This window comes from Mus musculus, chromosome 12, assembly GCF_000001635.26.
Source record: "Mus musculus strain C57BL/6J chromosome 12, GRCm38.p6 C57BL/6J".
NCBI lineage: Eukaryota > Metazoa > Chordata > Mammalia > Rodentia > Muridae > Mus > Mus musculus.
This window is the reverse complement of record NC_000078.6, coordinates 12,500,347-12,528,267: the sequence shown is the minus strand read 5'-3', so window position 1 is coordinate 12,528,267 and position 27,921 is coordinate 12,500,347. Positions and strand designations below refer to the sequence as shown.

The 27,921-nt window shown below is 41.3% G+C and overlaps 1 long non-coding RNA gene across 4 annotated transcripts in view; it reads right to left on the bottom strand.

Moving 5' to 3' along the window:
• Positions 1-3,778: 3,778 nt before the first annotated feature.
• Gm34489 overlaps positions 3,779-27,921 on the bottom strand; it is a 103,449-nt gene continuing 79,306 nt past the window's right edge. For 3 of the 4 annotated variants that reach the window (XR_381257.1, XR_381259.3, XR_381258.1), the window contains exons 2-3: positions 25,774-25,936; positions 18,607-19,853 (exon numbers count right to left, since the gene is read on the bottom strand). This is a non-coding gene — a long non-coding RNA (predicted gene, 34489). Of the gene's footprint in view, positions 5,386-18,606; positions 19,854-25,773; positions 25,937-27,921 lie in introns of those variants that run through there. The other variant, XR_381260.2, reaches the window with a different exon arrangement.

The following is a 27,921-nucleotide window of genomic DNA, read 5'->3' as shown; positions in this document are numbered from 1 at the left end:
GGCATTCTTTCACAGTCTTGTTTCCAATCTATTCATAACCACGGTTATCAATTATTATGCCAGCTGGAATTCCTGAGGGCCAGGAGGCTGTTGGGAGCTCTAATTGTGGTTCAAGGATAAAAGCAAAAACCACACAAATTTTAGCCAATCATAATTAACTTATTCTCCAAGTGCAAGAAAAAAAAAAAAAAGAACTACCCCCTCCCCAAAACAAAACAACACAAAACCAAGGCCTATGAATCCCCTTTTGCTAATCACTCTTGAAAGCAGCCAGAAAGGGGGGAGGGAGCTTTTATTACCATGGTGGCACTGGATTGGCTCCCTTAGGAAGGACCAACGCCAACTGGCAACCAGAGAACTTCTCAAATCATTGGGGCCCCCTTCTTTTTAATCTTAAAAAAAAAACCCTCATTTTTCAAAGTAGCATGATGTTTTCCAAGCTCCTGACAGGGCTTTGAATAAACAGGCATCGATTTCTCATTGAACCCTAACAAATGATTGAGTGGCCCCAAATATTTCATTAAATAAGAAGACTCATGGTAGCTATCATATTAATAATGTGGGCACGTGTGAACTGAAAGGGGGCCTTGAGTCATCCTATCACCAGGTACCAGGTTAAGCAACAGATGCCCTGATAGACCTCAGCACAGGACTTCATTCTGGGCAGGTGCTGATCAGGTTAGCCTGGGTCCACACCCTGCTCCTGGGCTTAGACTGGCCAGCCGCCAAATGTCTCGAAGGCATCTGGCTGGTGGCAGAGGCATGTGAATGGAGGGCCCATGATGTCATGGAAAAAGCATGGCTTGGAGGGTGACAGGTCTCCATTTTTAAGTCTCTGTGAGACTCAGTGTCCTCCCTTTTCCAATGCAGGCACAATTTGTAGGATTGCTGTGGGGCCTGAGAGAACAGCCCTCAAGAACATGCCTGACAGAGGATGGTTGATAAACTAATGTTTTCTCTGCTTCTTGATGGTGTTGGAATATATGGTCTCAATAATTGCTATTTCTCCTAAGGGTCTCTAAAGACTATAGTTTTAGGAAGTACCAACACAAAATCTTTTTGTGACCCTTAGAAGGATCGCAGATCCAAGGCTTAGCACTTTCTTATAGCAAAGATGCTGGGAAGGACACCCCTAAGAGACATAATCAAAATGCTCATCAGGGAAAAAGGAAGCGGGAAGGATTCAAATGAGGTGATTAAATAGTATAATTATTTCCACGCAGAGTAATTGATGATCGAAAAAGCTTATTTGTATTTTGGCCACTGCTATCTAGCACTATAAAAGATACTCACTCAAGAGGATGCAACCACCGTGGGGTTAAATTGTCTATGAGGTCAAGAACCCAGTTACATTTGTGACATTTGTTAGTATGATGGAGAGCTTAGGGGTTCAAAACTTTGATTTATGCATGCTATGCCCATACTCTCATGTTAGCTTTTGCTCCCCCAAGAGGCAAAACTGTATTTTCCATAAAGACTCACTTATATATGTGGAAGTGGGTGTTTTCCATAAATGTTCCTCGCTGCACGTAAGTTGGAGGGTGGCTCCAGTGAGGTGATTAGTTGACAGCCACCCACAAAGTGAAGCCCTGAAATTAGAATGGCTGGACACAATAAGGGTTGTTTCTTACTGAGGTGGCAGCAGGGGTGATCCTGACTCCATTGTGTGGGCACAGTGTGGGACTACTGCATCTAGGACGTTTAGAGCTTGGGAGGAAAGGGATGGGGGAAATGCTTGAGCTTTCTGGGCTTTACCAGTTTAGAGATTGAAAATCTCCAGCCTGCTCTGCCCTTACCTATCACACCGCTGCTTTCTAATCACCACGTAGGCGAGGCAAGGTTGGAAAACACATGAACCACCGCTGCATAGAAACTGTCCCTGCTCTCAGAGAACCATGGAGACTGGTTGTTGGATGGTTGTGAAGACAGCGTGGTGAGCTATTGGGTTAGGTTCCCACATGAAGGAGCCCAGGGGTATCGATGGCCTTTGCCTAGGGACAAGTGACACAGATGACTATTTGCCCAAGACAGGGAACTGAGGAGAGAACAAAGTAAGGAATTTATCAAAGTGGTGATCAAACGAATTTATGTGGCTGGCTTAGGAGCATGGATGACTGTTGTATCCAGGTGAAGTCCACTTCTCTGTGCAGTGTGCACACACTTCAATGGGTCAGGAAGTCTCTTCTCGCCAGAACATTGTGCTTCTGTAACTACATGGGGGGAGCTGGTGTATTTTGTTTTAGCTCCATAGGACTTGGATGCTTGTTTACTACGAAGACCCTTATGGCTTCTGAAAGCAAATATTTCAGTTCAGAGGATGTTACCACACATCATGGCCTCCTCATGAAGTTTAAAGTCTCCAAGGAGTCGGGAGATTGTGGTCAGTGACACCCATTTGGGGGTGGTTCCTAAAAAGTAATACATGGGTTTTTGCCACTAGCTGCTTTTAACATTGAGTGAAGATCTTGTGCCTAATACAGATGCCGGTGATGTATCATTGGCCATAATATAGACTCTGGGCTGAAAGAACTCTTATCAAAGACAAGAATGACAGTTGACCAATCTGAGGCTCACAGGTAGATTGACTAACTTGGGACTCAGAATGGATCTAGCTGTTGTTGGAACTAAGAAAACATGCCCATGTACCCAAACTCCTGGAAGGAAAGTATAACAAAAATCAAACTATAAAAAGTTGAGAATTTCATATGTGTAATCCCACCCCTATTACCTGATACTACTATTCCCTTCCAATTTCATGTGTTTTCTCTCTCTTTCAATGATACCAACACCACCAACAAAACCTTAAAGAATCCCCGCAGTGCTGCCAGTAGCCAACACAGTATATGAACGGGTAGAGGGCCATCTCCGGTAGTAAGTGGAGCCTCTCAGCACCCAGATAACTGGAGAAGGCTTGTCTCTTTCTCTTGCAATGGCCATCAACTGCCAAAAAGCTCTCCAGCAAGGGGTGGGGTTTCCTGACAACTTTCTTCTTCTATGTTGGTATTATGTCTGGCTTGATCTTTTACAGGTCTTCTGTCTGCAGTCACAGTTGCGGTAAGTTCATATGCACAACTGTCTTGTGTCCAGGAAGTACCATGATGCTGTAGTCACCCATTGCTTGTGGCTGTTTCAGCATTTCTACCTTTTCTTCCACAATCATCCCTGATCCTTGGGAGGAAGAAGGATGATATAGATGTCCCAGTTAAGGCTGAGAATCCCACAGGTTCTTATTCTCTCCACCTTGGCCAGTTATGGGCCTTTGTCTTAATTTCCGTTTACTGAAAAGGGAAGCTTCTCTGATGAGGGTTAGGAGATGCACTTATCCATGAATATAACAACTCCTCAAATGATTTTGTTGTATTTCTTTAATAGTTCAAAGGATCACAGTCCCCAGCCACTATGCTTAAATCCATAAGCTCTTTAGACAACTATTTCTCATTAATGATTTTCTTCTTAATAAGAAAAACGTTGCCCTTAGCTAATTAAATACTACAGAACCCAGCTGCAGTCAGAGTTAGCCCCACAACTGCTTTAACATAAAAATTGAATGGTGGTTAAAAACCTTTCCTCCTCGTCCTCCTCTTCCTCCTCTTCCTCCTCCTCCTCTTCCTTCTCTTCCTTCTCTTCTTCCTCCTCCCCTCCCTCCCCTCCCCTCCCCTCCTCCTCATTCCCTCCTTCTCTTCCTCCTTCCCTCCTTCCCTCCTTCCCTCCTTCCCTCCTTCCCTCCTTCCCTCCTTCCCTCCTTCCCTCCTTCCCTCCCTCCCTTCCTCTCTCCCCTCTTTCTGTAAAAGTCATCTTGGATGGATTTCACATTGTAATTGCAGACACTCCCAACAGGTATGAAAGTGCAGATCCCAGGTTCATCACTCTTGAGTGCAGCTTTGGAAATCAGATAAAAGTAAAAAGGAGCCTAGTGGATGAGTGTGCCTGTGGGGCCATCAAGAGATTTACATGGATTTTTATTTGGATATTTAAAAAGCACCCTTCATCTTGCTTCTTCTGGTTCCCTATCTAGGGCTTTTAATGCTAATCATTCTTGTCTTTATTTTTCAGGTACCACTCAAAGGACTTTCTTTTCTTCTTATACCTGGCTTTTATGTAAATGGAACTAGCAATTCATTTCTAAGGTCTTAAGAGATAGGATCCCTGGAGGAGCACACCAACTTCCCTGCCCAAAGGAGCCAGACTGATGGTCACCCTAATGGCAGTTACAGTTACCCCCTCTGAGGGGGAAATGATGAAAACAGGGTAGAAACTGGACAGGCAATTCAGCAGCACTTCTAGGAATGTCCATGGTTTTCAGTCAGAAGGAAACAATTCAATCTTTCGCTTTCTTTCTTTCCTTCTCTCTTTCTTTTTTCCCTTGTTTTCTTAAAGGTTTATTTATTTATTTTATGTATGTGAGTACACTGCCACTCTTGTTGGACACACAAGAAGAGTGCATCCGTTCACATGGTTGTGAGCCACCATGTGGTTTCTGGGAATTGAACTCAGGACCTCTGGAAGAACAGCCAGTGCTCTTAACCACTGAGCCATCTCTCCAGCCCTGAAGGATGGTTTCTTATCTTCTAAATATGCATTCCTACTTAAAGGCTGTGTGTGAGGGTGGGTGCTAGATCTCTAGGCAGACACCAGTACTTTCTGGTAAAGCACTTAGAACTGGATCTCTAAATTTTTATGATGAAAACTGAGTTACAGCTATTCTCCAATCTTAGCCCGTCTCCTAGATGATTTCATGGTTACCTCTTCAGGAGGGGAGTTCTGTAATAAAGAATGGAATCTATTTCTAGATGGAGATATACCACTGCCCCATCCCTTATGTCACTGTTTGGTGGGTCCTGGTTATTGGATGCCCTTCAGGAATATGGGACCACTCCTAGGAAGATAAGAATCATCTTGAGTGATGCTAAAGAAATAGTTGGAGTAATAATGAGACCACATGACTTTTCTTCCCGTGGTTAGAACACCCAGCACAGTCTTTAGAGCTGCCGACACACATGCAGCTTTGTAAGCTTGCATGCTTTCATGATTTATAGGGAAAAGCTGAACTCCCATCCCCTTCTCTTTTGAGAGAAGATCTCACTATGTAGTTTTGGCTGTCTTGGGACTTGCTATGTAGACCAGCTTAGACTTGAACTCAGGGCTCTTCTTGCTTCTGCCTTCTGAATGCTGGGATTGCATCATCATACATAGCTTTTCCATTTTCCAAGCTTACTCTCCCTAGTGCTTTGGTCTTCACTTTTCCTGAAGCAAACTCCCTGCCTCGTGGCTCCCTGCTGAAGTCTACATGTTCCTTTCCTTCTCTTCTCCACTCTCTTCCTTAAAGTCTGTGATTTATATCTTGCTTGTCCCAAGATTTTTCTTTTAAGCTTTAATAAAGTTGTTCTGGAGGGAAAAAAAAGTGACAATCAGTTAGAAGGCTGGTTGGGCAGGGAGAGAGAGAGTAATAAGCAACAAAGGGCGGATACGAAGGCTGCCATCTTAGGTGGATAGAGATCTCTTAGTGGGTACCAGCAACAAGAACAGCAAACATATCTCTAAACTCTGCTTGGAGAGAGCATGCAAAAATACCCTAGCAGGCCAAGATGGCTGAGCTTACTGGGGGAAGCTCTTAGATGTACTATTTGTTACATGTGATTGTACCAAGAAGGGCAACACCTGAACTGATGCTAACTCTGACTATCTTATAACTTTTTGCTCATCTTTTTGTCAAAAGCACAGATCTAGAGGAAAAAGAGGAAGATACTACACAAAACATGATAAAAATTCAGTAGAGAAAAGGTTAAGACTTCTTACTTGTGTGCCTGACACATCAATGTTTGTTTGTTTGTTTGTTTGTTTGTTTCATTTTCCTGCACGAGAATTTGTCTGTCATCAAGAGTCTGTAAAGTATGCGAGATTATATTTATTACTCTCCCATCAACAATGAAGCTGAGCTCTTTCCAGAAAGTCTAAGTGATCTCTGATCAAGGCTGCACAGATGTACTTCCCAGAGCTTTGATTAAAATTCAAAGCTGATTCTAGCTGCATGAATTTGTCCACTACTCATGTGTACTAACTGATGTGCACTATTCATGTGCACTATTCATGTGCACTATTGGTGTGCACTGTCTGGCACTGTTGTGCCCTCAGTAAGTTGTTATGATTGTAAAAGCTGTGGAGGCTGGTTACTCTATCATTTACTAAACGTTCTCCATTGTGACCACCACCACCACCACCACACCCACCACCACCACCATCACCACCACACCCACCACCACCATCACCACCACTATCACCACACCCACCACCACCACCATCACCACCACCACCACTACTACCACCACCACACCCACCACCACCACACTCACCACCACCACCACCACCTATTATCATAGCCAACCTCAGCATTACCATCACCATCATGTTCTTCATCTAAACAGTGGTTCTCAACCTGAAGGTTGGGACTCCTATGGGGGTTGAACGAGCCTTTTACAGAGGTCACCTAAGATCATTGGGAAATACACACATTTACATTATGACTCATACCACTAGTAAAATTATAGTTATAAAGTACCAGCAAAAATAATTTTATGGTTGGGGTTCACTACAACATGAGGAATTGTATTAAAGGCCCACGGCGTTAGGAAGGATGAGAACCACCGATCTAAAGGACAACACCACTGTTTGGAAACAAGTACTAGTTCTCCTTTTAGTTTTTCTCTAGTGGTACCATGTTTGTTTTAAATAATTTGTTGTTGTTTAAAAATTAGACTACCTTGGTTTGTGTGTGCTTTTCTGCACAATCATGTCACAGTGTTTAAGAATCAATTATGTCAACTATGGGTCACTGCTCTGTTTCACTTGCATTCATTTATTAAAGACCCCCATCCACCTCTAACTAAAAGCTTTTCTCAACAATGAAAGGTAATTATTCAATAAAAGTGATCAAAATCTTTCCATTGAGCTTCGTTTCTTCTCTTTGGTGCTTCCCGAGCGGCAGTAGAAATGGTCTGATTTTATTTCAGAAACTGGGGAAATGAGAATGTATAATTATGCATTTACCCCATTCATGAACAGTTCCTATACCCTGTGCTGACTCTACAGGTAGCAAACCGAGTACCTGCTGCATGTTCTGTGTGTTGGCCTTGAGCTAGCTGCTGTTATCATAGTGAGGAGTGAGTTTTGCTCCCTCTTGGAATATTGATTATCACCAGATCAATATTTCTCAAATTTCCCTGGGAGATCCACCTTCCAACTCATCACCGGCGTTTCAGTTTGATGAAAAAAATCCACGATCTGATGAGCACACTAGGTACACAGTCATGGCACTGTGTACGGATTACCTGTGGCTACTTGAGCCAAATAGTTAAAGCAGGAAGCATGGCCCCTTCAAGATAAATGGTGACCATCTGATCTTAGGAGGCCTTGTGGCCTTTAACCTGGACCTGAACTTAGTCTTTTCTTATAGGTGGACACTGAGTCTGCTACTCTCACATCCCTCAGTAGGCTCAAGAGTATTGGTCTACTCAGTGTCTCTTCATCATGTGGCACTTACTACCAAAATGTGGCCATTCTTCTATTTTCCACAGCAACCCAAAGCCTTCTCTTACTGCTCTGCCGGCTGCTCAGTACTTCTCTGTAGTACATGTTTTCAGAGGAGTTGTGAAATCTGGTTACACACATCACGTTCCTAAAATTACTCTTAAAATCACGGAAATGGCCATTAATTGCATGGATGACTTCCAATTTGGAAACCACAAGGCCGGTTCTTTGTTCTCATCTTACTCAACCTCCTTGCCGCAACAGAACTACCAGCCCGCTCCGCCATCCCCTTCTTACTCATCTTCGGCTAGCTTTAAGAATAAGCCAGTTTCTTGACCTCCTTTATCCCCTGAAGTTGGTCCTCAGCCACTTCTGGCCTTGGAGAGCCTAGGGTGTGGGTCTTATTTCTCTGTTCCCTCTTCAGTCATCCATTTGATTCAGTTTCGCTTGGTCAGGCAAGCTGCTGAAACAAATTAGCATGAGCAGCATTGATCTCTCAGGGGTCTGAAGCAGAAGGCTAAGGTCAGGGTGCTCATGTACTCGGTTCTTGGTAAAAGGCTTCTTCCTACACATGGTTTTACAGGAGAAGTGTGGGGAAGAGGAGGAGAAAGAAGAAAAAGAAAGGGAAAGAGAGACTAATGTCATCATCATGTGGCCTTGCCTAGCTGGCCATTTCTGAAATAACTACTCTCCAATGTCCCATCTCCAAACATAGTCACATCAAGCGTCAGACCACCATATACGACTCCAGTGTAGACACACGCTTTCAGTGCAGAGCACCTTTCTTGGCTTTACTGCAGAACAGAGAGAGGGTTCTCAGGCTCTCATCTCAACCCCAAACCTCTTCCTGTCCTTTTTGTTTAGATCTCACTGTCTCCTCTCTAAAACTGCATGATTGTCAACGAGATGTGTCAAATCAAAATGGCCCAAGTGAAGTCTTGATGGCTTGTCCCATACATACACAGTACCTGTACAGTATTGAGACATTTAAGATAGGCGAACTTTGCAGTCATCTACGGCTGCTCCATTCTTTCGAATCTTAATCCAATTCATTAAGAAATAATGCTAGGTCTTCCATTGCTTTTTCCCTTTCTCTACTTTGGACCTATTGCACTCTGGGTGTATCTATCTGGATTATTACAAGTGATTCCTAAGTGGTTTTTCACTTCTACAGAAGCACATATACAAGAGTGAGTGTGCTAGCGCGCACACATGTGCACGCACGCACACACACACATTCACACTAGCAAGCTATTCTCTTACAAAACGGATTAGATTTGTATGCTGCCTTCCCTTCATTCATTCCCACTGCTCCTCATTTTAGTCTGAGCAAATGTCAAATCCTTAAAAGGACCTCCAGGACCCCATGTCACTTAGTTCCACACAAGCTGCCCTTTCTTCTTCAAGCTCATTTTTATCCCCTGCAGCCCTAACCCTCCAGCCACACCATCTTTCTTTGACTTAAGCATCCTGATACCACAGGACCTTTGCTCTCCATTTAAAACTCTCTTCCTGTAGATGTGCAAGTTCCTGCTTGAACATTCTCTGCTCAAGCACGGTAATTGCCTTATTCACATTTTTCAACGTTGCAAACCTCCGCCTTCAGCATTCTTTCCTCTCTAATCGCCCCTCACCCCCATCCCCTGCTGCCAGTGCTTGCCCTCTTCTGTCATGCTGTATTCTCCACCCATTTGTTATGTCTGTTATTGGCTGTTTGTTTTCCTTTACTAGACTATAATATCTGCTAGGGCAGGAATTATTTATTGTCTCATGTCCTCACTGATTTATCTTAAGCAACACGAACAGAGCCCCACTCAGTGAAGGTACTCAACAAATATCTGTCCAATTAGTGAATCTTTGTATATGAGGTAGTGACTAACACAGATAATTGGCAATGCTCTCGGCTCTTAAAAAGAAAACACTGGGAGGGAGAGAGAGACTGTGGAAGTCTCCAGAAAGAGGCAGACCCAGAGGAAACCAGGATATTTGCCTTCTATGTTAGAGCTGATCAGAGGTTCTCAGGGCATGTGGCTGAGTAAGCCTCATTGTATGAGCGGCCCGCATGTCCCAGATAAGCAAGCATCATGTGCCCTGGCTCTAGCTATGATGAGGGCAGAGACTATTTTTACCCAGCAGAGGGTAAGATAATCCTATAGACATGATGTAAAGGTCTGAAACATGTTGTACCATCCGTGGGGCTGGCAAGCTTTGTTGTTGATCCCAGGGATGCCTAACTTTCAGATAACATTTGAAATCCCAGAGAAAGAATTTATAAGTTGCTTCTCGTCCCATCCAGATCCACATGCCTTCTGTTACTAGAAAACAAATAGGATTCTAAGGTATAATAATAAAATGAAATGCAATAAGATGAAACAAAAACTAATAAATTCGAGAACAAAATAGCCAGAAGGAGAAGAGCCCAGGAAAGGACATATAGTTTGATCAGCACCATTTGTAGAAGATGATCTCTTTTCTCTAGTTTATTTCTGGCGTCTGTATGCAAAACCAGGCGTCCATGGGTATCTTTCCATCTTCTGTCATCTTCTTTAATTTCTTTCTTCAATGCCATTGCAACCAGAATTTAACATTGGGTGTCCACCTCTATTGCTTTTCACCCTACTTTTTAAGAAAAACTCTGTCACTGAACCCAGAGGTCACAGATTTGGCTAGACTGGTTGGTCTGTGAGCCTTGGTAAGTTTCCTCTCTCTCCTTTCTCAGCACTGGATAACCTGCATATACCACCACCTGCTTTTTACATGGGTGTAGGGGATTTGAACATGTCTCTATGTTTTACCAACTGAGCTGTTTTCCCCTAAAAAGGCAATATGTTGTACTCTACGATATCATGAGCCAAAGGTGGCACACCAACTCTATGAAGAGCTGAAGGATGATTTCAGCAGCCTAGACTTGAGAATACCTTCTTTTGGCCCAATTTGAATCTTCTCAAATCTTAAAGCACTGTGCGACTACTGTTGGACATGTACACATTTTAAGTGATTTTTTACCTTGACTGAGTTCAAACATCTCCACTTTTAACATACAATGGAAACTTGTTTTTCTTCTTTTGAACAGAAATTGCTGTTTTCTCATCAAAATCTTGTTCTGTCTCTTATGGAGCTAGGTGTTAGACTAAGTAACAGGTAACTAAGTAACAGGTGAAGAAATTTGGGCAAATTAATGGTTCAGACAGGCCTGGACAATGAGATCCTCCAGTCTGAGTTCTCCTATACTTTGTCCTCCTACTCTCTGACAGGTAAACACAGATGATGATGAGAGTCCAGAAGCAGCAGACTCACAATTTGGTATGCAGGGTGGGCTCCAGAATGGCTAGGGAAAGACAGAAACCATATGCACTATTTAGTTTCTAACTCGAATTAGAAATGGGCTTTGATTTTGTTGAGCCAATATCTGTCATAATTCTGTCTCAGGACTGTGTTGGGTTTAGTGCTGCAGCAGTAGGTCTCCCATGACTAAGATGACCTAGAACAGTGCAATATATCTGCTAGGCATAGCCATCCTTAACACACTTCTGATATCATACTACACTGATTACATTAGAAAACCTAGACTTGGGTCAAATTTGGGTCAAAGTACACGGCTAATCTTTCTTCAAGAATGAGTCAGCCCATGATGGTAGAGCAGGCGTATGTGTGATGTATGAGAGGAACATTCAAATTCATCTGGCACAAGGATTTTACATACCGCTTACCTAGAGAGTGGTGTGATTGGTCCATGTTCTTGCTTGTGAATATTTGCTGGTTGGTACCAGAGAGTGGCCTCCCTCACCTGAGACCGTGAACATGGTGCAATCCCAAAGGAACATTGCACTTTATTCCTGGCTAAGCAAAGATGGTAGCAGTGTAGCTTCAAATTATTTTCCCCACATGCTTTGTTTCCGTGGAGGTTTAAATGATGCTGCTTGAGTAGAACCTTCAGGGAAAAGATTTTGGATGTGAAACTATGAAATTACGATTGCTTTAACACCTTGGTATAGCCTCTCTTGGTGGCCTGTGGCAGTGACATGGCAGAGAAGGGGGTGCCGTCCTTTTGGAAAGGCTGCCAGGCAAAAGCAGAGACAGTGCTTTGCAAAATCTACCAAGCACTTACTGCTGTGTGATAGACATAGGGTAGAGTCCTTCACAAACACACATAAACAGCCCTCTCCCTTAGAGACTCGCCTCCTTCCCATTAAACAAATTATACTCAGTTCTGGACTCAGAACTGGTTACCTGGGACATGATACAGAAAGTGTCTAAGCAAAGCTGGGTAGTCAGGATCCTGGGGACTTGGGAGAAACCTGGGAGGTTTCTTTCTTTCCGTATAAATTGTTTCTAAGCATTGACTGAATGCCAAGCTTCAGTGAGGGCCGTATCACAGAGTAATACACACATGCTAATCTCCTTATTTTTTTATTTACAGTCAATACCTGAAGTCATTACCAAAGATGTGAAAAATAGAACATGATAGTAAAATACCTTGGAAGGTTCCTGGTTGTCAGCACCATGACACTTACAAACTGAGTATAGAGAACACTGGTGCCAGCTGCATATTCTAATGCCTGGCCCAGCCATTTATGTTATCAGCTATGTGCACTCTGCTAGTGCAGGGGAAATAGTGCAATTGCCCAATTCAGTTGCAAGATGGAAAGACATCCCTTCCTCAGGACAATTACTTATTTTCAGAAATGGGGCACAGAAAAATGTCTCTCATAGAATTCCATCAAAAAATATATAAATTCCTTGTTCTGGGTGAAGGCCTCTGTGGTCCTTTTACAGAAACCATCATAGGAAATGTGTAGAAGCCCTTGGTATTGATGCAGCTACAACGCTAAGGTGTCTTCACAGCATTGGTGTAGAATGAAGGCCATATGAGGCTATCATCAGGACTTTAACTCTCTGAGGTGTAAGGTAACTTAAGCCTGATAAAATAGATTTCCTACTTCACACAGTTTAGATATATCATTTCCATGTGAGCCCTGAAGGGCAGAGAAGAGGTGGTTGTGTTCCAGACCCTAGTTTGAAGTGTTTCAGGTTGAATGGTTTGTAATGTCAGCTTCCCTTTTTCTTCCTTGCACACTTCTGGGGACCAGATTGTAGAGATTTCTTTCTTTCTCTTTTCCTTCAACAGTTCTTACTCTCAGGAGACCAAGGATTGAGAGTCAAAACCCATGTCTTATCTCAAGGAAAGCAATTGTTTTGTAAACTATTACATATGTTTCAGAGTCCCTAATATGAACCACTATCATTATATTTGAAGAAGGCAATTATGAGTTCTGGAAGATGGTAGAGGGAAGTCCATCAGTTTTAAGTTTTAGTAAGAAGCAGAGCAGCTGAGAATCCAAGTCACATGAATACATTAGCACAGTTGTTCTGGAAAGGAGCTGGGTCACCTCTGTTTTCCCTATAAGCTGCCATTTTTGGTTTGGATACCCAGTGGCTACCCACAAGACTTCTGCAGATGACATATCTAAAAAGGATCACTTAGAGGACAGTGGAGCTGAAGCTGATGCACACATTCACACTGGGGTGGAGATGGAGAGATAGGGAAGGGTCAACAGTAGGAAACTTTGTTTATGGTTACCTTGGGAAAAGGGGAAAGACAGAGACTTCTTATGTGTTGGGGTGACATAAGCATTCTGTGCTGTCAGGGTTGCTCAGGACCTATGGCTGGGAATAAACCAGGAAGCTGACAGTGAGAGGTCTACAGGACTTACTGTAGAAGGTGGGTGGACTTAATAGGATTCTCTAGCCAGCCTGGAGGTGAGAGTCATATGAGCCTGGGTGAAGAGTTGGCTAGAGGGTATCAGGAAGGTTCAAGCAGAGCAATAGTTCATAGAGAACCATTGTGAATGAGAACCATTCTCTTGTGTCTATAAAAAAGATCAAAGATAATAAAAACAAATTGTTTTAAATTATTAATGTTTCATTACTGTAGAAAGTAATAGTTTTTTTTCTACCTGTTTTTTTTTAATCTTTTCATTCATATGTGTTAAAAACAAATTATAAAATACTACATGGTAGCCGGGCGGTGGTGGCGCACGCCTTTAATCCCAGCACTTGAAAGGCAGAGCCAGGTGGATTTCTGAGTTCAAGGCCAGCCTGGTCTACAGAGTGAGTTCCTCGACAGCCAGGGCTACACAGAGAAGCCCTGTATCAAAAACAGAAAACAAAACAAAACAAAACAAAACAAAACAAAAAACCAAAGAACTACATGGTTATTCTATATTTAATACTAAGCGGATGGGATAATCAAGAAATTTAAATATTCATAATTCATGGTAATAGAAAATATTCAACAACCATGCATGTAAGAAAAGTATGAGAATAAAAACAATTTTTACCTATGTATATGAAGACCTACATGAATGAAAAAAATCTTCAAAAAGAAGATTCCATATTATAAAGATCAATTTTCTTATGATGATTTACAGTTTAGATACAATATTTATTATTTTATGTGTTTTGCCTATATGTATATATGTGCACCATATGTATGCCTGGTGCCTGAGATAGGCAGAAGAGGGGATCAGATCACCCCTAAAACTGAGTTACAGATGGCTGTTGAGTTTCCATGTGGGTGCTGAGACACAAACGATGGTTTTTTGTAATGCTCCTAACCACAGAACTATTTTTCCAGCCTTATCAAGAAAGTGTTTTAAAATTATATTGATTTATGTTGTTGTATATGTGTGTGTTGTGAATGTGTGTGTTGTGAGTATGCACTTGCATGTGTCATAGTGCATGTGTAAAGGTTATTGAACAACCTGTAGGGATTGGTTCTCTTTGTGCAGTGTGGATCCCAGGGATCAAAGGCAGGCCATCAGACATGGTAGCAAGTGCCTGTACTTATGGAGCCATCTCATTAGCCTACAATCAATGTCATTACAGAAAGTGAAGATAGTATCTTGAAACACATGGCACTGTACAGTAAGAGTAGCTTTACCGTTCCTCAGGAGAATGATAATGTAATGGGGCCATGGTTAAGATTATGATTGCAGGAAAGACTCCAGCAATCCTAATTTTTCCTGATTTTTTTCCTTGTGTTGAACCATGGTAGTTGATTGGCATTATCATGGTAAGAAAAAGTATTTGTGTGGGCTGGAAAGATGGCTCTGTGGTTGAGAGCACTGGCTGTTCTTTCAGTGGTCCTGAGTTCAATTCCCAACAACCATGTGATGGCTCACAATCATTCATAATGGGATCAGAAGTCCTCTTCTGTTGTGTATGAAGACAGCTACAGTATATATATATATATATATATATATATATATATATATATATATATATATATATATATATATATATATATATATCCTAAAATAAAGAAAGCAAGAAAAAGTATTTGTGAATTTCCTAAGTTTTGAATTTGCCCTATGTACCAAAACTCACTGAACTTTTTTATGATATGGATAATAACGTTAAACAACTTGAACTCGTTTCTTGAAAACAGGAAGTGAGAGTCTTCACAACACATTCCTTCTCAGTGACTAGGTATTACTCAAGTTGATTGTAAAGACCATTGAATCTATAGATTTCATGTCTACTTTATCTCTTCAAGGTGCCCAAATATCTTTACCTAATAATCTTGCATTCTTCAAGTATTTAAGAAAGGACCTCTCAAATAGCTGATTCATAAGTTTGCTGGCTTGATACATTTCGTCCACTCTTTCATGCAGTTTAATGCTTCTCAGTGGGAAGAAATACAACTGAGTTTTCTCTTTCCTCTCTGCCTGCAGTGACTAATTCCATCCCATAAAACATTGAGACTAATGTGGTTAAAGAGAAATATCCAAAGCTCATGCATAGCTCAGACTAGCTCTAATTTTGTTTCAATTTTCCCAGGAGACTCTCCATTTCTAAGTGTATTAAACTAAGAATTTCGACAATAAATAACACGCTGACTTCAAAAGGGGTAAATACAGAGTCCCAGCAAGAACAGTTATTTCATTCACAAGCCTGATAGCTTGAATGGCTTGGGGTCAGATGAGCTGGGTGGTATAGAGTCAGATGGTCGATTGTGTATCTATCTCGTGAGTGGGTTCCTGCTGATCTGAGAAGCACAACAGTCCAAGTAAGACAGTCCCACTCTGCCCAACTGAAATCACCTATGTTTTTTTCCCCATGTGGTGATTGGTTCACTCTGTCCTTGTTCAATGAAAATCACTATGAACTTGGATATACCAGACCTTGGCTCTAGGTTACTATGTCCATCAGTATCTACTCTTTCTAGCTCAACTTCATCAGAAATTTGGTTTTGGAAAGAAAAAGAAGGAATCAGTGTTGCTGACCTCAGGACTAACAATAACCTGACTAGTTTAACACTAACACTAAATGTCTTATTTAAGGTAGAGAAGGTGGGCAGATGCCTAGTCAGAGAACAACCTACGAGAGTCAGTTCTCTCCTGCCACCACATGGATCCTGCGGATCAAACTCAAATCATCAGGTTTGTCATCACTGAGCCATCTCACTGAGCCATCAATACTAATTCCCAATTAAGCAAAAGTCTGTCCTCTGAAGGGAGCTCACTATTTTGAAACTTTTTAAGGTCAGGAATGGGGCTTAATTTTTGCTAGCAATGAGCAGATTCATACTGAGAAGGTAGCTCTATCTGCATTAGGACCCCAGTGTAACCTCGAGGAACTAGGTAGATAAACTGGTCATGGTAGGTACACAGCTATAATCATAGCGTTCTAGCCTAATCATTGAACCCTTATCTCAGAAAACAAAGTGGAGAGCTCCTGAGAAATGATCCCCAAGGCTGGCCTCTGTTTTCTACATGAACATGCAAATATATCAACTTATATACACACAGAGAGAGACACACACACATGCACACACACATGCCAGTGCACATGCACACCTGCATTCACATGACCCGCCCCCCCTTACCCCCACGTACATAACACACACACAGCAGTAAGACATTTCATACATCTGAGGGCTTTCTCTCCATAGTCCTCATTTTGGGCATCTACTGAATAGAATAAAGAATTCAAATCACCACTCAATTATAGGAATAAATACTTATTTCTATTCTGGCCCTACATGGAAAATAAAATTGTCTCCAAGTTTTACACATTTTATTGCAGCATCAAATCTCACCTAATTTCATCGGAATGAAAGTTTCATTTAGTTTTAAAGAATCATGTCAGCCTTTCCTGTAATCTAGCAAAGTCTTATCTACTCTTCACAATTAGTCTCTTAAGGGACCAAGACCTGAGTATTTTGTCTTTTTGAACCAGGTCCTCACTTTTAGGTAGCATGGTTAGGTGTAATGAATTCTGCTCTCCTTTGATATCAGATTGACTCTTATTAACTCTGATGGGGCTTTGCATGAGGTGTCTTTTTCAGGCAACACCATAGTTTACAATTTCCAGAGCATGTGTGTAAGTAACCACTTGAAGCTCTGCAAAGAAAGGAAGAAAGAAAGAAAGAAAGAAAGAAAGAAAGAAAGAAAGAAAGAAAGAAAGAAAGAAAGAAAGAAAGAAAGAGAGAAAGAGAGAAAGAAAGAGAGTGGCTTTGCCACTTACAATGATGCAATGGTTGTGTAGGTCATTGTGTTTGTTTTTGATGCTAGCTATTCTTCAGAGTCAGAGGCATTGATGACTTACAATGAGTCATTAGGCCAAAAACTACTTATGTATCTTTCCATAACAAAAGCCAAGAGTATTCATTGATTAGGTAAAGGTTCAATAGCACTTTGTAAGCTTCATCAAACCCATCCTGTATAGGATTGGTGCTCTTCTGGTCTATGTAAATAAACAATGTGTACTCTTCTCTTAAGCTTCCAGTTTGATGGGTGTTAGAGGTGTCAATCAATGCAATTTAGATGATGGAACCAAGCCATAAGTTCAGAAATGATCATTGATGCTGCCAAGTATGGCAGAGACATGGAACTCCAACATAAGAAGAGCCTTGAAGGATGGGTAAGTCCATCCATACAACAGACAGCAGGTGCATCTTTCAAGGTCACACAGCTTGTAAGTGACCAAGCTTTTTTGTCTCTCTACTCTAAGATCTTTAGTAGTTCCTTAGCAGTTAGTTGAGGTGCATTAGTTATCTATCTACTACCCCCATATCAGATAACCCCAAACTGTGGTTCAAACCATAAATGTTGACTAAATCACCTTTTCAACAGGTCAGGAACTCACCGAGTAGATAGGCTGAGCAGTCATGTGTTGTGATTGAACTGAGTTAGCAGTCAATAGGGACATGCCATCTCTGGCTTGGCTGTGGCACTGTGTCTTCAAGTTCTATCAGGTGGTTTTTGGCAGAGGGGCTCTGGTATGTGTGGGCTTTGGGCAGGTAGCTTTGTTTCTTCCTCAAGTGGATTCTCCACAAGGCTCTTGAGTTTCCTCAAAACATGGCAGGTATCTTCCGCCAAAGTAAGGTGTGGGTAGATAGCATCTGCAGTACCTATGATGACATGTGTCATACATTGTCACCTGCTTTGGCCAGTTGGCAGTGGGTCAGTGCATTCTTCTCCCTTGAAGGCAGAGGTTACTGCTGCTTCGTGATGGGGAGTTTCCATGCACATTTGCATCTATCTCAGCAACAGAAATGGAGCCTATATCCTGGCATCAGGGCTGAGATGATCACATACCTCACTGTCTTCAGGCATCAAAGAAATGGTATGGCACTTCATGTCAATGGTAACTCAGTTAGCCCATCACAAGGTATGGTGGTGAGAGATCTGACCAAGACCTATCTCAACTAATTTCATTCATGACACTTCAAGGCTAGACACCCATTTACAGAGGACACCTCGAGTAGAGGGTGGGACACACTAGTGCTCACTACCTTGCCTAGTAACTTGTGAAATTCTCATCACCCAGATATCCAGTTCCATTTTACTACTTGTGAGAAGCTCGAGTGCCCGCTGTTCTGCCTCCAAAAGAATGTTTTCCCCACACTAGGAAATGCAAGAGGTTTTTACTAGTATGTTCATAGAGTTTAAAAAAATATGGGGAGAGTCCAGGGCTCCTGGATCAGACTGGCAAACACAAAGTGGCACCTCCCACCCCCCTCCACCCCCCCCCCCCACCACACCTCTTTACAACCCCAGTGAGGGCTTTTGGTCCAATAGTTTCATCCTAGGGGGCGTTGGGAGAGCTGGCAAATACTCTAAACAGATAAAAGATAATTGAACAAGGAGCGAGTGGTAAAGGGTGACAAAGTGCTATTTCCATTATAAGCTTATCTCAGTAAACTTTCTCAGAGCCCCGAGTTCCCGAGCAGGGTGTGGATTTGGCAATAGTAAAGAAACAGGCCAGGCCAGGAATGTCTGGGGAGCTAATGAAAGCCCCTGAAGTGGTTGACGTTCCTATCTCTGCTTTGGATCCCTGCCACCTTGACACAAATGTCAGACGGTGTTTAATTGGCAAACAGGGCTTCAAAGGGTTGCTGGGCCCTGCTCCCAAGGCCCCAGGGCCTGTTAATGTTTAATTGTCCTGTGCAAGGGCCCACTATTGCTCACAAGACTTGGGCATTTATTGCACTTTGCAAAAGCAGTATTATGAGGCTCCTTGTTCTGCGAGTGAGCCTTTTACAGACATGTCTTGGGTGTCCCTGGCTCACCTAACCCTTAAGAAGCAAAGTTACCAAGTTATCCACCAGGCCAGAGAGAAATACCTTCAAGTTGAAAATAGTGGAAACACTCCCTGTTCGCTAAGTTGGCCTGAAAATCCAGACGTATCCAGAGAACACTAGAAACATCAATGGGATGAGCTGAGGGTTTGGAGCAGAAGTGAAGGAGACTGAGGTTGAGGGGATTAAGCTGGATGGTAACTGGTTCTAGTGTAGATGGTGCTTGCTCTGTATGTGTGCAGCCCCACTGCAAAGGCGAAGGATGGTGCTTGCTCTGTATGTGTGCAGCCCCACTGCAAAGGCGAAGAGTTGATTTTCCTTCATTCCCTCCTCTGTCCCAAATAGCTATCTGTTTTAACATTATTCTTATAATCTAAAAAGTCAGAGAGACTGTCTTGGTGAGACTCTATTGCTTCTGTCTAATTGCACAGGGAGGAAGAAGAAATAACAAAAGACAAACACCCCTTCCCCCTACACGATGTGGAAACTCTGAATAAAAGACAGGCTTCCAACTTTTGACGACTGAAAACCGCACTTTGAATTGAATATGAATGATTTCTTTGAGTTGTCAATTGAATTCAATTCAACTGAATACATCTTCTTGGAGGGGGCACTAAGCCTTCATAGCAAACAATCCCTTTGGCTTCGCATGAGTGCTGCTTAGAGAACGAGTCTCTGTTAAATTGTGGAAATGCATTGGGTCGTTGTTTCAGTCATCCTTCTGCTGATTGTGAATCTCTCTCTAAAGAATGTAAAGAGAAATATCTAATTACACCACTTATATCAGAATGGTGAGGCGTATATTTATCCTGTTTGTTAATTACATATGTCACAGCTAAAGACCACACATCAGCTAATGTCAACAGCAGCTCGAAGGGCCTGGTAAGCATCAAAAGGGAGGTGAATACCAAATTAAAAAACAAAATCCAGCAGACTGACTAAGAAAGTATGTATATTCTTAATATATTTACATTAAATCAGACTTTCTTTCTTCTCTTGCCTGGCTTTACCCTCACAGGTTCTCAGATTGTTTTTGTCCCATTGGCATCTGTTTTCTTACGTGCAGAATCACCACTTATTAGCAGGTGTCAGGGCCACTAACCCTGCAGGTTGGAGGGCGATGCAGCCGGAACTTGAACATTAAGTCTCTTTACCATAATTCTTTTGCTCCAATGGATTCCGGTCCTTCCATTCCTACTCTGAGTTCCTCAGTCCTCCTGCATGCCAAGAGGTCAGCAGATGACCCCTTCTACCATGAAGTCTAGTCACATCCAAAGACCCCAGCCATAGACCCTTAGATTCTTGGGAAAGTAGACTTAGAAATACCCTGTTGTGTACAAAGCAAGCACCTTGTGAATCTATACACACAGTTAATTAGTTCAGAGCCTAAAATATTATGTGATTCTTTTCTTAATAGAAATCAAAAGCCTTTATGCACACTTTCTTGGCAATTTTCAGTGAAGGGCATATTATCTTCTGGATAGATCTATGGGAACATGCATTACACACCTACCTCTTATTCTCATTAATGATGATAACAGCATGCACACAGGAGCACGGCACTTGGCTTTTACACAAGAGGCCTCCCTCCCTCCTTTTCATTCTGTTGTTAACAACCTCTGCTTCGCGTTTTTTTCCAGGTGAAACAAAACACTAAACACTGTTCCTGATTTAAACACTATCTCGGGTATACGTTTTTCAAAAGATGTGAGATTGGCACATTACAAAGGCTTTCAAATTTACTTTAGGATAGCAAATGATTATGACTGCCACCCACCATCCTCTCTCAGTGTTTCTCAAGAGGGCCTAGGTTGGGGAGGGAGTTGAGGCTTGCTCTCTGAACAGTATAAGGCTTTGTTAGCCAGGAGTCCAAATCTTTAAGCAGTCAACCTGTCCCCCACTAGCGTTGACAAAACCAAGACTGATGAATGGAAGAGTCAGAAAGCTGAGAAGAGATGCTGCTAAATCCTCCAACTGTGGACAGAGTAGTAGTAAATCCACACACCTACCCACTCATTCATTAGCCTATTCATTCCGCTACTCCTTTACTCAACAGAAATGTAATCAATACCTACGGTGTGGCTCCCAGTGTGCTGGGCTCCGAAGACACAGTGCAGAAGCACATTAAGATCTGTGTTGGTGAAACACACAATGCAATGGGAACACAGGAATTATCTAACTAACTATGTCAGTGGCCCTCTCAATACGGCTATGTACAGGGAACTATGAGGACTTTATGAAGGAAGCGACTCACAGAAATGAGAGCAGGAGCTTCAGTATGGAAGAGGCATAACTGTCACCATGGTGATAGGCATCTATTGAAGAAAAGCTTGACATTTGCAGGAAGCAGTGTGCACAAGGTCCCTGAGACAGATGGACTCAAATTCTATAAGTAATTTATGTAAAAATGCATGTATGCTATTTATAGAAAATGCAGTATTACAATGAATGTAAAGCAATATTATTTAATAGTAAAAGAGAAATATTTTTCTTATTTTCAGTCAATGAAGATAACAACAGAGTATTCTCTTGCCCTCTGCTTCTTCTTGCAAAAATGGGGGAGGGCATTTAGTGCTTGGGAAGATGGCTTAGTGAATAAAGTGCTCCAAAGCCTGAGTTTAGATTTGAAAAGCCAGGTAGTGTGAATGGAGCATGTCTGTAGCCCCAGAACTGGAAGGCCGAGATAGACATACCCTTTGGTCTTGCTGGCCAGCCACTCTAGCAGAAATGGCAAGCTTCAGGTTCAGCAAGAGAACTTGTCTTAAAAAAAATAAAGTGGAGAGTTCAATGAGAGAAGCCACCTGATGTCAACCTCTAGCCTCCATTTGGGCATACACTCCTGCATATATGCAACATGCATGTGCATAGTCATACACACACACAAAATTTATCATTTATCACAAATCAGTTTTCCACAAAGCTGATGCTAGACTCGTAATCTCTTAGTTTGGGATTAAAAATAAACAAAAATTCCCTTCTAACTCCCCACTATTCAATCCTTCACTGCTCATTCCACAAGACCAATGACATCTATGTTCTTAACCTGTATTTGCCAAATGTTTATGAAGAATGACCGGATTTTTAAGCTTTCTTTTTCTAGATAGTGCTTTTATAAAATATAATAAAAATACTAAGAAAACATCTACATAATTTGATCTCAACTACTGTAAAAATTTCCACGCTACTCACAATTGCAATGCTTTTCTCAGTTTGGAAGGACGGTAAGCAGCTTACACCAACTTTCCTTGAAAGCCCTTGAGTTATTTCCTAGCTTTAAACATGCCTCATTGACCTGTAGGCAGCCTATCATGCAGGAATCTATGCACATCTCTTGAAATTATTCACGTTTCCTGCCTGGGCCCCTCCTTGGGTAAGAGGAGCATTCCTCCCAACCGTGCATTCCTCCCAACCACAAGAAACAGTATTTCTTCAATGGACTTGTGTTTCTGAAACTCTTATGAGGAATTAGCCTCAAGTCTTGGTGTTTGCAGGTTTGTGATGAGAACTCCAAGTATCTCCTGTTTTATGTGGTTTTATTTATTTTTGTTTGTTTGGTTTTAGTTTTTGATAAATGTATCATAAGAGCAAAATTTTAAAATTATTTTAAGAACCAAAATTTAAAATTCTTAAGGATTATTGGCTAAAATGTTTACACTGATACTCATGTCACATGAGCAGATATTATCACTTGCTATGATCCATCTCCATTATAAGTAACTGTATAGTAATTATAAGCTACTCTCATTGTAAATATCTGTATAAGATAATACATATGTGCTGTTTCAAGCCACTTAGTTTGTGTGATTGTTATAGCAGCACAGAAACTAATAACCTGAACTCACCACCTGTCTTTCAAAGGGAATACTCCTCCAGAAACTCTATGCTCTTTATTTTATAAAGTGTTACTATAACCCACACAGTTTCCAAACTGGAATAAGAAGCTCATCCTGGCTTATCCACTACAATGGAGAGTTTTAATAGTCAACTGGAATAACTAAGGAAAAGAATCTTAAGGAGGAATTGCCTAGATCAGATTGATATGGGAGTTTATATGTAAAGAACTGATTTGGTTGTTAAAGCCTAGCCTACTGTGGGCAGCACCATTCCCTAGGCCTGAAGTTCTGAGTAGTACAAGAGTGGAGAAAGCTATCTGAGATCAAGTAAGTAAGCAGTGATTCATATTGTCTCCCCACAACTTGGACTGAAACTTGGAATTGTAAGCCAAATAAATTTCTTTCTCCTATAAAGACAGGACATTTGTCACCATATTTGATCACACCAGTAAGTATGAAACTAGAGCATCTACCCTGTTCAATGCATTTATCTTATATCAAGATCCTTTCAATTTATCTCTTTTTTGTACTAGCAGCCTCTTTTTTTTCAGGTTTGTTTTCAATATGTGCATGGTAACTGGTAATGTATTAGTCTGTGTGGATGCCATAACAGTATATCACAAACTGGGTGGCTTACACAAAGGAAATGTGGGGCTTATTTTCCCCACATTTCTGGAGGATGAAAATTCAAGATCTGGGTGCCGGTAGAACTTCTTAGCGTCTGATGAGTTCTTGTCTCCATGCCTTGCCAGAAGTCATTGTATGGTCTCCTCATCTGATCTTTTTCCTCTGTGTTTGCACATCCAGGGATCTTTTATTTTATTTTATTTTATTTATTTATTTATTTATTTATTTATTTATTATATGTAAGTACACTGTAGCTGTCTTCAGACACTCCAGAAGAGGGCATCAAATCTCATTACGGATGGTTGTGAGCCACCATGTGGTTGCTGGGATTTGAACTCAGGACCTTCAGGAAGAGCAGTCGGGTGTTCTTACCTGCTGAGCCATCTCACCAGCCCCCAGCAGGGATCTTTTATAAGACTAACAGATTTCCAAGCTTATGGTCCCCTTGTCATTGTAAAAGCATATAACTCTTAAAATAATGAACCCAAGGATATAGAAATGGTTTTAATGAACAAATAATTCAAATGTCTAGTTTTAAAAATGGTCAGTGACTTCAATAAAGATTCAAATATACAAAGAAGTGAACATGTTACTTTAAGACTTGGATGAAAAATTCACCAATTTGGAAAGAAGTTAAGCTCAGAGCTATTTAGCTGGGGAGAAGGGTTAGGGTGGTGTGCATATACAGTACACGGGAATCATGGAAATGAAAAGATCAATAAATTATGCTAGAAAAAAAATCCATCAAACCTTGAACTGGGGAGATATTTCAGTGGGATAAAAGTGTTCATGCAAGTGTGAGGACCTGAGTTCAAATCCCTAGAACTTGGATAAAAGCTGGATGCTCAGTACAAGCTTTTACTCTAACATTCCTCCTGGGGCATAGAAGGCAAAAGAAGATAAGAATGCCCCCTCCCAGTGGAACACACAAACACACACACACACACATACACACACACACACACACACACACACACACACACCATCAGTGGAAAGCAAGTACCAGTGCTAGACCAGACTAAGTAAAAGAAAGAATGCCAAGGATTAGAGACAGGATTGAAGAAATAGTATATTCAGATAAATAAGCATTTATAACCAAAGTGTTAAAGACGACTTAGATATGATTAAGAAGTGAAACTTAATGAATCTGTCCTAGAGAAGAGGTACAAACAGAAGACATAAAAATTCTATTTAATAAATGATAGCAGATAATTCTCCAAATCTAGAGGAAAAATGGATATACAATTACAGGATGTAAATAGAACCCCTCGCAGACAGGATCATTAGGAAGAATATTTCTGTGTCATACTTTCATCAAAATGACAATAGAGCAGAACAAAGACATTACCACAGACATGAGAGAAGGCTCATGTTATTGATCTTTATGTGTTAATTCCCTTAGGGAATAAGGCTATTCAGGGAACCCAGTGTTCATAAAACAGTTATTATAATGCTCAGTGCTAACTTTAGAAGCATACATTACATGTGAACATTTTCTAAATCGAAATCCTTATCAAACCATTCACGAACAAGAAGGGATGTTTTCAAATATTAGCGTATGTCTTTTGATGACTTGACACAAACCTAGACAAATCTGGGAATATGAACCTCAGTTGAGAAGGTGTTTCCACCATACTGTCTTTAGACAAGTCTATAGGGCATTTTCCTTATTAATGAATGATATGAGCTATCCCATGGGTAGTGTAAGCCTGGGCACGTGGTACTGGGTAGTATAATAAAATCGACTGAACAAGCCATGAGCAAGACAGTAACCAATGTTCCTTAGTGACCTTTGCATCAGTACCTGCCTCCAGACACCCGCCCTGCCTTGGATTCCCCTGATGATAGACTTCCATCTGCAAGAATGAAGACTGTGTCCTCTAATCTTGTCCTTATACACATCGGCAATTGCTCCTATTCTTTAAGAACTAAATCAGAGTGGATTTCTCCAAGAAAAGTATACAGGGGACATCTCTGCCACCACAAGTGCCAAATAGTTCCTGCAGGGCACAAGCTAATCCCTTCCTCAGCTCTGAGCTTCAGGACACTGAAGAGAATCCCTAGATCTGGGCTCCAGACTTCAGGTGCTTCTTTCCATCAATTCCTCCCTCACAACTCTGTGTTTGGTGTTAGCTAGGGACGTGGTAAGTTATATGTGGAGGTCAGCAAAACTGAGGGGAAAGGACAATCTTGTTTGCTTACCTTTACACTTTCTCAGTACTGTAAAAACAGATGTAAATTCCCCTTTGGAGTAGAAAAGCCATCTGGAGCCATTTCTTCTGGAAGGCACTTCTTGCAGGTAGTCACATAGTCACAGGTTATAGAAAAGAAACTAACATGGCAGACCGCTGAGGCAGACACAAGCCTGGCAAGGATATGAATTTTAGCTCATTATTCTCATTTAGACTGGCAATGAATAGGAAGTGAATTAGAAGCAAACTACAGTCAGAGTGGGATAAAAATGCCCTGGCTATCCTAGAACTTATTCTGTAGACCAGACTGGCCTTGAACTCACAGACATCCACCTGCCTCTGCTTCCCAAGTGCTGGGATTAAAGGTGTGTGTTACCACCCCCCAGCATAGCTCTTAGATAGCTCTTGGATAGCTCTTGGAGATATAGGATAGCTCTTGATTGAACTAGGCCTTTTATTCTTTTAAAGTTTTTATTGGTCCTAAATTATTTCATATGAAAAATAAAAGTTTATCAATCAGAAAAGAAACGATGGATATTTCTCGTATTGTCTTGGGACTGCCCACCACAGTTCACAGGACAGGGAAAACTTGGGGTCTGAGGAGAGGTTATATAGTCTAATCTAGAGTAACTCAAAGCAGAGAGGAGATACAATCTTCCAGGGGTCCCCACCTGGGAGCAGACAGCCTACCAACCCTTTGCTGTCTTTTTTGTTTGTTTGTTGTTTCTGGGCTTAGAGGCATCTATTTGCTTAAAAACAATCTCAGGACAAGCCAGTGCTGGGCAGTGGGAAACAGAGATCAGTGGGAGCCCCCTGGGAGAACTAAATCTGGTGAGGACACCTAACAGCTGGGTGGGTATCATGTCTGGTTTATTCAGCTGCTGCAATCAATATGTCACTGAAGAACTGCCACTCTGCTCTACCAACCAGATTTCACGCCACCAAGAGGCCTTTGTTGAATTAAATTGGTTTCCAGCAGTAAATGGAGATGCTCATTCCCTGGTGTTGCCCTCTTGCTTGCACTCAGAACCCTTTACTGTGAAGCCATTTAGGTGGCCAGCACCGGGGCCCTGGCCGTTTTCAGAGCCATGCTCTAGAGATGGGCTCCTGAGCCAATCTCCAGGGAGGGCCTAAACCAGGGCTTCTTATACATTTTTTGTTATTGCTGTTCATGAACCACTTCTACCTGGGAAAATTTCTACAAAATTCCGATGCAAGTATATAAATTAGGTATATGAAGCAAACATTTACTGATAATAAATCATAAAAATGGGTTTTAAAATAACTCTTTGGTATACATATAATTTTACCATTTATTAAAGATGAAAGAACATTTGCATGCTAATTAAATGGCTACATTTTTTTTTACATAAAGAATTAAATCTTGGCTGACTATTTGTTACTTCAAAACTTAGATCATCTTCAACTTTTCTAGAAATGATCAGTATTTTTCTTATACTCATTAATGCTGGGAATTATAGTTCCTGTGAATATGGCAGAAAGACGTTCAGAGTCATTTCAGAAATTATTGAAAATTCTGTCCTAATCAAGTGAAAATTAGCATTTTTACAAAAATGATACTTATGTGAGCAACACAAAGATCAATTTTCAAACTCAAAAGTTCTAACACAATACAGGCCAGAGATATACCAAGGTGTTACTTACAGAGTAAGGAATGACGGTAGAAAAACATTGTCTTTATTTGCCTTAATTAAGACCAGATAGTTCTCTACAAAAGCACTGTGATTCATATCCTACCATAGTGTGGAATCTGAGCCAAAGAGATCCAAGTAGCATTCACTGCCATTGTGTGGTGTGATGGTGTGCTCAGTACCTAGTGTGTGTGCACAGTGCACACAGTGTGCACAAAACCAAAGCTGCAGTGAAGTCACATAATGCCAAACAGGTGAGTATAGCCAGGAAACTCTCAGCCTTATCATATGGTGAATTCTGAATTAGTTATTGGTCTTTTTTTCACATTAATAACTATACATTTATTTATTTATTATTTTAAAATGTAATTATCTTCATTTAATTAAATTTTAATTAATTTTAAAAATTAAAAATGAAATTTATTAGCCCAACAGTGGTAGGGAATGCCTTTAATCCCAGAACTTGGGAGGCAGAGGCAGGCAAGCAAATCTCTGAGTTCAAGGCT